The following is a 10689-nucleotide window of genomic DNA, read 5'->3' on the forward strand; positions in this document are numbered from 1 at the left end:
CAGTATGAAGGGGTACAAGTGTGGGGTGGGTGCCTTTGCTTGGGAGGTGCACTTGTTGGGAGCTGCATTACAGATGAGGTCTAGACTCCTCAGGTGAGAGGTCACAGGTGCTTTGCTCCAGATGGGCATCTGAGATGTTGCCTGGAGATGAAGGCCTTCAGCACCGCGGATAAAATGTCCCCGGTGGTACTCCGTCTGGCTGTGCTCTAGATGAGGCTCTAGTTGGGGAGACGTCTTAGTTCTAGAATACCTCTTGAAAACATGACCTAGGGGGCTGCTGATCTCTTCTAAGGATCAAGGACACTGGAACCTGCTGCTCTGATGTGGATGCTTCTAGCTTCTACCATGGGCAGTGGGGGAGGAGATATGGAAACATGGACCACGGGGGATTTTCTAGAATGGGTGCTCTAGTTCTAGGTTGCCAAGGTTTATGGAAGTTCTAGATCCCTTTTCATGTCCTTAGCCCTATCGTCTCTAAAAGGAAATTGTCCTCAGAACCCTTGAGACATCTCTGCTGCCAAGTGATTCTCAGCTGGAAAAAAAAAACCATATCTCTGGGGACATGACATAAATCTTGGCTTCCTGCCACCCTGCAACTGAGGTTCTCTTCAGCAGCATCTGGGAAACTGATTTGTTTTATCTCAAATCTGACAAGGCTCCAGGTCTGTGACCCATTCCTATGGTCCAGACATCCTGGTTACACAAGGGACCATTATCCTGGAATGTGCCTCCTGCCTGGGACAGCCCATATTGACCAGGGTACATCATTGGCAGGATATGGGACTAGGGAGCTAGGCAGCTCTGTGAAGTAGAAGGTGGCAGGGCCTGGAGTCTCTTGTCATTCTCCTACGCCAACTGAGGTGAGCTCACTGGAAAGGGACAGCCAGGGACTGTGGGGACAAGTGCAGACTGGGCTGGAAGTGTGGAGGCCATGAGAATCCTAGACTATGCAAATAAGATTGTTTAGCCCTCCCTGGCTCAGCCTCTCTTGGAGTTACAGATAGAAAACTGAGGCCCAGAATTCCAGCTTCTCTCACAAGGTCTTAGACTTCTGGCTGCCCCATCCGTGGTGATGTGGCAATGATCGATCTGCTGAGAATACTGGGAGGGAGTTACACTCAGGGCGAGGCTGAGAGGGCACCCTGTGTGTATGCACACACAAGCACACATCATACCCAGGATTCGAGCTACCCTGGCATTGTGGGTAGCTATATTTGTTCTGTCAGTGTGGAATGCTTTTTCCTCCCTCTGCTTCTCTGACCCCCAAGAGGCCTTCAGCTCACCCTGATGCAGGCCTGCTCTGAGGGAGTCACCCTTTCCCTTTTCCCTCTACCCAGAGCCTGCCTGGGAGACCAGTTCCATAGCCAGCTATACACCTGTCACACTCTGTAAGATGGAGCACTGGGCATGGGCCCCAAACCCAAGCAGCCTAATTCCGCAGGGCTCATGGTGCCAGGAACTGTCACTCCATTGTTTCCGCTGTGTGTGGTACCCTACAGGAGCTGCACCTCCATCCCACACATCAGTAGGTGACATCTGGGCTACCCTTGGCAAGCTATTTTAACCGCCATTCCCTCCCCCAAGGTCCTAGAATGGCTCTGTGGATGCCCCATTCTCCAGCAGCCTAGAAAGAGAAATTTCAGATCCCTTAGTTGGTTGCTGAAGGAGGGCCAGGGCAGCAGGGCAGGCAGGGAAGCAGGATAAGCAGAGCCAGGCATGGCCTGAGGCTGCAGGGAAGGAAGCCAAGGCCACACTTCACCCCAATCTCACAGAGCTTTCCCCAGGACCCCCTTGCCTTTCCCACAATCAGGACAGAGCCCATCCCCCCCCCCCCCCGCAGTAACCCCTCTCCCCAGCTCAGGCCCCTATCCTTCCTGGCCTGAGGCATCTCTCGTTATCAGCCAGTGTTTTTGGTTCACAAGGACAAAGAATCAGAATGGGGAAAGGCCCCATCTTCTTGGAGCTGTTTTTGGTTCCTTTCTGTGACACAATCTACCTCAGCCTCCCTAGCCCCTGGGGTCCTCCACTCCTGTTCCCAGACTATTAACTGAGTCTGGATTCCCAGGGTCTCTGTAAGGTTCTTCCAGTGAGAGAGGACTTTAGGACTACAGCCTTGAAGGAAGGGTCCCCAAAGTCACCTGACCTTCATATTAATTATACAGAAGAAACAGAGAGGGCCACACATTTACCCAAAGGTCACACAGCAAGTACAATGGAACCACAGAGTTTTTCTGGGCATCATTAAAAGTTAGGCCTGTCTTAATTTCTTCAGGAGCAGCAGATAACAGGACATCTTGGGAACAGATATGCCAGGCCCTCCCTTCCTAATGTAGAACCATGCCTCCTGTTCTGGGAGCTTTCACCCTCAAATCAACTCCAGCTGCTGGCTGTGCTCCTCAAACCTCCCCAGGCACCACACACCTCTTACCGTACCTCCACCCACCGATGTACCATGTGCCTTGTAACGGTCACCCCAGCCGGCAGCACAGGCCTCCACCCTCCCCTGAAGGGACTGTCGAAAAATGTGGGCTTGGTCCCTTCCTCTCATCTCCCCCAAATCTGCCTTACTTTCAGCTGGATTCCCCTTATACCTGTGTCTCCCTGAAGTGTGTCACCCCAAGGGCTGGAAAAGCAGAGGCCAGGAGGGCAAAGCTGAGAATGTGCAGGTTTCTGATTGAGAACATGGGAGCTTGGGACCATCATCCCCAAACACTCCTTTGAAGACTAAGGTTCTGCAAGCCCTTCCCTTGCAGCTTGCCTGGCGCTGTAGTCTACAAAGGCCTAGCAATGAGGGGAAGGTTCCCTGAGGCAGCATGCATGGGCATCAATAAACTCAGATGCCACCAGAAAGGAAAATGGGGTGAGTGGAGGCCCGAGAGGTTTATTTAGGCTTTGGAAAGCAACCTAATGGCCACCAGTTTGAGACTTCTAATGTATCAACCCCTTCAGGGATGTTGGGAGCCTCTGGGATTTGGCTTGTTCTAACCCTAAATCTCACCCTGGTTGTCTGGAAGACTCCAGTTCCTTGGTTGTTCCCAGCATCTGATATGGGGTCCCTTATGTGCCAAGGAGGTTGCTTAGGACCAGGAGTCTTTTCCAGTTGGGGGCTCCCGATTCAGGAGGAATCTTTCCAAGTAGAGGGAGAGTTTAGGCACAGGTTGCTAACTGAACACCAAGAACCCCGATCCCATCCCAGGCTGCCCCACAACTCTTTGGCATCTGCCTCCTTTCTAGACTGAGCCTGTGTAAGGCTGAAGGAATCTATAGGAAGTGCTTTGTAGTGTTGCCGTGGAAGGGAAAGAGTCAGTGCCAATCCCCAGAGGAAGTGTGGGATAGGGGTCTGAGTCCCCCTTCTAATTAAGAACACATCTGAGGCCCTGGGTTTAGGGAAACAGAACATGTGTGCCGTTCTGGGTTGGGATACTGAGTCCTTGGTTGCTACTGGTAGATGCGAGGGGAGAAAGACCCGAATCAGGACACAGAAGGGGACAAGGCAGAGAGTCCTCTCCAACCAGGTCTGGTTCCTGCAGGCAGAATCCCCAGGCACGTAGTGCTCCCATGCTCAGCCCCTCCACTGTAACCTCACCCCAAGGCCACCCCCTCCTCAGCACTGCTGGCCTTTATTCTATGCACAACTCTTTCCGAGTCCCCGGGCCAGGCTGGATGGCGGGAGCTCAGGATACCTGCAATAATCTCATAGTGGAGGGGGTTTTGGGACAAAGCGGGAGTGAGGATAGTCACAGGAGGGAGGAGGGCCTTCCTTTCCCTCCCTTCACCCATGTCTCAGAATCCAGTCAGACCTGCCTCTCTCTCCTCTCTCCCTGTTCTCCTCCTACCTGGCTTCCAAACCAGGCACAAGAAGGGGTCCGAACCATCCTCAGAACCCTCAGATTCCCTGAGGATTTTGTGGCTTGAGAAGTTGTTTTGTTTTTCCTCCCTGAAAAGCCACCTAAAGAAAGCGTTTGTTTCGCTATCTTAGATTAAAGCTGAGTGGATAGCAGATACATCCCAGTGAGGACTTGTGTCAGCTTCTGGGACTCAAGTGTGAAGGACTTCTGCATTCTGTATTGGATGACTTTAATGCAGAATCTTCAAGAATACTCACGGTGTCAGGTCCTGCCTCTGCAAACACTTGGGTGGGGCCTGGGACCTTCACATTGGGCATCGGTGGTTTAATTATCCAGTTACTTTCTAGTTTGCAGATGGGGCAGGCCCAGAGATGGGAGGCAACTTGCCCAAGTTCACACGGCAAGCTGGTGGTAAGCTAGGACTAGAGCCAAGGTCCCTTGGGAGGGGGATCTCACCAGAATACCTTCGCCTCTGATATCCCAACACGTCCACAGGAACCACTAGCCATGCCTAAGGGCCCAATTTCCCTGTCAGCACACTCCAGGTGACTTTCTCCATGTTCTCTCTCCCCTCTGTGATCAGCCCCAACTTCTGCCCGCTTCTTAGCCTATCCCTAGGCCCCATCCTGGTATTCACTACATCTGTGCCATGCCCAGCCCCCCAGCCCAACCCACCCTTTCCAGCTTTCCCTGGGCAGGGGAGGGGCCAGGCTGGGGCTTCTGTACTGAGACTTTTGTACACCACAAACTTTTTGTATATTTTTAATTTTGCTGCAACATGAGATATTAAAAGTCATTTCAGTACATTCTGCTTGTGTCCTGTTTGGCTATTCTGGGCCAGGGATAGGGGATGAAGAAGACTGCCTTCCACCACAACCTCACCGAATCCTTTAAAGACGCTTGAGTGTGAAAGAGCAGGGCATTATCCAGACCAGATGGACAGAACCTCAATCAAAGAACCAGAACCTTTCCAGGGATTCACGCGAAGCCCATTTTACAGAAAAAGGGAAAAATGGCGAGAGATGGGAATGTACTTTTCCAAGGTCATAGACTGAATTCTTACAAAAGTAAGACTCCGCCTAGAGTTCCCAGCTCAACTGAAGTATGCATTGAGTGTTTAGGATGTGTGTGCCAGGGCAAATTCTAGGTACAGTGAACAAGAAGAGTGAACAGGGCCCACCCTCAAGAGCTGACCCTCTTGGGGGCCTTGACCCTAAGAGATGCCTTCCAGGTAGGCTTTCTATTCTCCCTATGCTGGGGATTGAGTACACGGCACATGCGTAGGGGACACGCTACCACTGATTTGCACCCAGTCCTGGATTTGACTTTAACATAGCGCTTCCCAAACACCAAAGAGTATGAGAACTAGTTTTAGCAGGGACTCACACCATTTGATCTTAGCCAAAAGGCTGGGAAGCGATAGAGAGGGTTCGTCCCAAATACAGGCTTCTGCATTTCCGAATGTTTCAGCCAGGCACAGTGGCACACTGTGGAACCCCAGCGCATGGGATGTAAGAACAGGAGAATCAGAAGTTCAAGGCAGTGTGGGCTATGTTAGACCCTGTCTCCAAAATAAAAAAAAGACGAGATCCTGTCTCCAGAATAAAAAGGTGTCTAGGAGATTCTGGTGTGAGGAAGGTCTAAAGACCTCTGTCTGATGACCACTGTTTTACCTCCTCCTCCAAGTCTGATGGTGGCCTTCTCTTGGTGCAGAACCTCTCATGGCTCCCTGGCCACGACAATAAAGATCAACCTTCTTGGCCGATGATGACTTATTGGAAGCTGGCCCCCAAACGCTGTTGGAAGCACATGTTAGTGATACCCAGCACTGTGACAAACAAGCAAAATTCTGAAAACACAACCTAAAAGGAGGGAGGATGTATCATGGCTTCCCATCTCCATGGCCTCTTGGTTCCCCTTGTCTCAGGGCAGGCGTGTGCTGACGCAGAGCATCATGGCAGGAGGTCTGTGGTACAGTACAGCGGCTTGTCGCATGGCAGACAAGAGGAGAGACAAAGCCGGTTTCCTCCTCTTCGGCTTCTGCTCCACCTGAGCTCCCAGTCATTGGACAGTGCCATCTGTATTCAGGGCAGCCTTCCCCCTCAGCTGCTATGCCACATGCTGTTGTCTCTGGACTGGAGTTCACAGATAAATTCGGAAGTGTGCTCGACTCATTTCCTAGGTGTCGCTCACCCCAAACTGACACCAAGAGTAACTATCAGCAGGGCCACGAGAGACTCTTACAGCCAAGCCCGATGACCTATGTTTGATTTCCAGGTCCCACTGGGTGGAAGGGGAGAACAGACTTCTGCAAATTGTCCTCTGACCTCTACATGGGTGCTGTGGGACCCAGGTATCCACAGAGGCCAGAGAGCACCAGACCCCCCGGAACTGGAGTTACAGGCCACTGTCAGCCACCTCAGGAGGGAGCTGGGAACCTAACCGGGGTCCCCTGCAGCAGCAGTAAGCCTTCTTAGCTGACATCTTAAATGACCCTCACCTCCCATTCCTGCAGAAATGTTTCTGAAAGCCTTCCAGAGGATACTGATGCTGGCCCCAGTGTACATAAATTAGACCTCCGAGCGTTAATTTCCTTGGCTAGGGGTTGGGTGCACAGGTGCATATGAGCTGGCTCCAGGACTCTCCTCTAGCTCCGTTCCCCTATTTATGAAGAACTTCTTATCTTACACGGCCACTCTGGATAAAAGACTCCATTTCCCAACCTCCTTTGCCGCTTTGTGTGACCATAGAACTGTAAGGAAAGTCTAATCCTTGCTTCATAATTAGAGTACTGAAGTCTTGGAGGAGTTGAAGGGAAGCAGTTTATTTTTCGAGCTTGCAAAGTCAGATGTCAGCCTAGAGTAGGAGGCTCACTAACCGAGGCTGAGGAAATCTTTATACATCCTAAGTCATGATCCTCCTCTCTCTCTGGGGTCATCAGGAGGCCATGATCTTATACACTATCTAGGTCATATGTTCCTGTCCATCACATTTGTCTTTTGTTCCATGAAAACCATGTGTGGGCTCATCTCTACCATTCACCTCCTGTTTATTTTAGAGCTTATCCTATGCCTGACCTTGCAGAGAGACTTGGCTATGAGTTTTCTACTCTAAACCTCAGGTTTGAGGGTGGGCACTTAGGGAATAACTAGACCAACAGGCAGGAGTTAGGAGCCTGGTGTTTTCTGTTCATTTATGGTTGGACCTAAGCAAGCTGGAGGCACCTTGAAGGAAGAACCATCAGCTGTGCTTTCCAACAGAACCAAGTTCTGGTCCCTAAGATGTGAGCAGTAGAACTTAGTACTACTTTAGGGCATCTCTTTAAAGGAGGGGGCAGCACTCCGCTCTCAGCCTAAGGTACTGGCTGAACTGGATGGAGAGACACCTTGCCATGGAGACAATGGAGCAATGCAGCAAGGCAGGTTGTGCTGGATCCCAACACGCAGCACCATTATACCTGTCTAGGCTCTGTGCCTTGGCTGTTATGATGAAAGATAAAGTATCAGGTGGAGGCCACTGTTAGGAGGATCTCAGTTATGGATCCTGGCTGGTGTATCTGGACCACTGTCTCCTAAGGGAAGGTTTTTGATTTTTCTGCTTGTGTGTTTGTTTTGTTGTTGTTGTTTGTTTGATATGAGTGTGAGTATTTCCATGAATGTACACCTTGTGTATGCCTGGTGCCAGGGGGTCTGAAGAGGGCATCATTGGATCTCTTAGCACTGGAGTTACAGGTGGTTGTGAGCCTCCCTTGTAGGTGCTGGGAAATGAACTTGTGTTCATCGAGTGTTCTTTCATGGCTGAACTATCTCTCAAGCCCCTAAAGGAAGTCTTTTGAAAAAGTCACCAGCAAGGTTTTCTTCCAGAATAAAAGACACAAGATGGGCTAGAGAGATGGCTTGGAGGTTAAAAGATTCTTCCAGAGGCTCTGAGTTCGGTTCTCAGCAACCACATAGTGGCTCACAACCATCTGTGATGAGATCTGGCGCCCTCTTCTGGCCTGCAGGCATACATACCAGCAGAACACTGTATACTCAATAAATCTTAAAAAAAAATAAAAGACACTAGAAGGAGGAGCTTGGTGTCATCTGCCTGAGGGACTTTACATCTGTTACTCTGCAGACATCTTGCTAGATACATTGCTTGCTAGGGCTCTCCTGACCTGATCCACAGAGAGAACATCATGGTGGGAAACCATTTTCTCACAGTCCTGGAGGCAGTCCAAGATGAAGGTATTTTGAGTTGGTTTCTTCTGAGGCCCCTTTCCTGGGTTTGCAGATCTGGCTTCTCACTGCATCCTCAGGGGGACCTGTCTCTGCATAAATGTCCCCAGTGTCTTTTTATATGTGTCAGATCTCTTCCTTTTCTTATACAGGCCCTTATAACAGTAGGATTTCAACTTAATTGCTTCTTCTAATTAAAAAAATATATATCCTGTACATGGTAGCACGCATCCTTAACCTGGAACTTGGGAAGGAGATGCAGATGGATCACAGAGTTTGAGGCTAACCTTGTCTACAGAGCAAATTCTAGAACAGTGTCTTAGTTAGGGTTTCTATTGCTGTGAAGAGACACCATGACCATGACAACTCTTATAAAGGAAAACATTTAATTGAGACTGGCTTATATTTTCAGAGGTTTTGTCCATTATCATTACGGTGTGGCATGGTGACATGCAGGCAGACATAGTGCTGGAGAAGGAGCTGAGATGCCTACATCTTGACCCACAGGCAACAGGAAGTGGTCTGTCTCACTGAGGGTAGCTTGAGCATAGGAGACCTCAAAACCCAACCCCACAGTGGCACACTTTCTCCAATAAGGTCACACCTGCTTCAACAAGACCACACTTCCTAATAATGCTTCTCCCTATAAGCTTATGGAGGCCAATTACATTCAAACTACCATAAACAGCCCACGACTACACAGAGAAACCTTGTCTCAGTGTTGGGGGAAGGGGACTGAGGCTGGAGCTCAGATGGTAGCATGCTTGCCTAGCATGTGCAAGGCCCTGGGTTCCCTCCCCAGCACCAAGTGTGATCTCTGCACTAAGGAAATAGAAGTAGGAGGATCAGAACTGCAAGGCCATCTTTGTTTGCAGAGTGAGTTTGAGGCCAGCCTTTGAAATCCTATCTTTAAAAATAAAGTTAGCTGAATGCACACCTTTAATCCCAGCACTCAGGAGGCAGAGGCAGGCAGATCTCTGTGAGTTCGAGGCCAACCTGGTCTACAGAACGAATTCTAGGACAGGCTCCAAAGCTACAGAGAAACCCTATCTCGAAAACGTATGAATGAATGAATGAAAAATAAATCAAAGTTATGTATCCAAATCCCGTCACATCTTAAAGTACCAGGGTTTGAGTCTTCACTGTGTAAATCTAACGGCACATCCAACTTATCTCAGGAAATGAGGTAGAAAAACTTAAGGATGTCGAAGCCATTGTGGAGCTGCTCAGCTAACCAGCCCTGCAAACACTCACGATCAGACTTCTGCTGGGCCACCTGTGGTCGGAATTGGCCGTTTCTTGCCACCGGAAGCGGCACAACTCAGGACCACGTGTGTGCTCAAGCTGTTCCCTCTGCCTAGAGTAAGCTAGCCTGCACACACCCTTCAAGGCTGAGCAGGAATGGCTTCTCCCACCAGCTGCTTGCCACATCGCGGGGTTCTTCCAGGTCAGCTGCAGCTGTCACATCTCCCTTCTCTGCCTACGACTCCCAGGTGGCTGATTTAACGGGGCTAGAGCTTGACCGCCGTGCTGATGAGGCTGACAGCAGGGGTTTCACTGGCTCTGCTTGCCGCATTTTTGATTCACTGACTGAGTTTGGTGATGTGTGTTTCCATTGCATTTCTCTTCCATTCTGTCCGTGCTACAGCTTTCTGAGGAGAGTGCCATTATTATCCTGCTTTTAACACGTGAGGACTCTGGGGCTCCGAGACGGGGATATAAATTGCTCAAGGTCGTTCGTGATTGAACCCAGGTCATCTGTCTCTGACTGAGTTACTGACACTAAGCACTTAATCTGTTCATGGCTCTGGTGCAGCAGGCAACACAGAGGCTATTTTGTCTTCCTCGTTGTCTCTACAACTCTCCTTGTCCTAGTTGAGAGTCCAAGCAGTGACATTTGGCCCTGTTAGTGATTCTTGGAATAATATAAGGTCCAATTACAGTCGGGGAGGCTGAAGCCCAGAGAAAGGGAAGGGCTTGCAAAAGCCAGTTACCGAAGCACCAGGGACACCCGTCACAGCCTCCTATCATGGGAAGGGTGGGAATTTCAGACGTCTCAGGGGTCAAGTAGCAATTCTGATGCTTAGAACAGAGTCAGGGATGGTCTCTTTTCATTGGCCCAACAGGCTGAGCTAAGGTCTCGTGTCTTGGTGCTCAGACGTGACTGGTAGATGCAGAAGCTTAGAAGGGAGAGGCTGTGAGTCTGGCACCAAACTGCCTGGACTGTTTCCTTTCTGATGTGAGAGAGAAACAGAAATGGCTAGAGCTGGGGTCTCCTAGCTCACACACCCAGAAGCAATGAGAGCCCTGACCTTTCACCTCCCCTTTCAAAAGCACCGTGCAAAGAGTTCCAAGCCCTGGTACCCGCTCTTTACTATCTGGGGCCCCATGTCTCCCTCGGCACACCCTGACTACCAAGGTAGAGCTTTGAGGTCACCTTTCCTTGGGTGAGACCCAGAGCTTAAAATGCTCACTGCAGCCAGGGAGAGTTTCAGCATCCAGACCCAGGCACCATGGCAGGTGTGCATGGACCTTCAAATGTTCCTCAGTGTGCTTGGTAAGGCACACAGGACGTGAGCGTCCCAGCAGCATTGGACACTAGACTTCAAGTCCAGCCAAGC

Source organism: Arvicola amphibius, chromosome 5 (assembly GCF_903992535.2).
Source record: "Arvicola amphibius chromosome 5, mArvAmp1.2, whole genome shotgun sequence".
Classification (NCBI taxonomy): Eukaryota; Metazoa; Chordata; class Mammalia; order Rodentia; family Cricetidae; genus Arvicola; species Arvicola amphibius.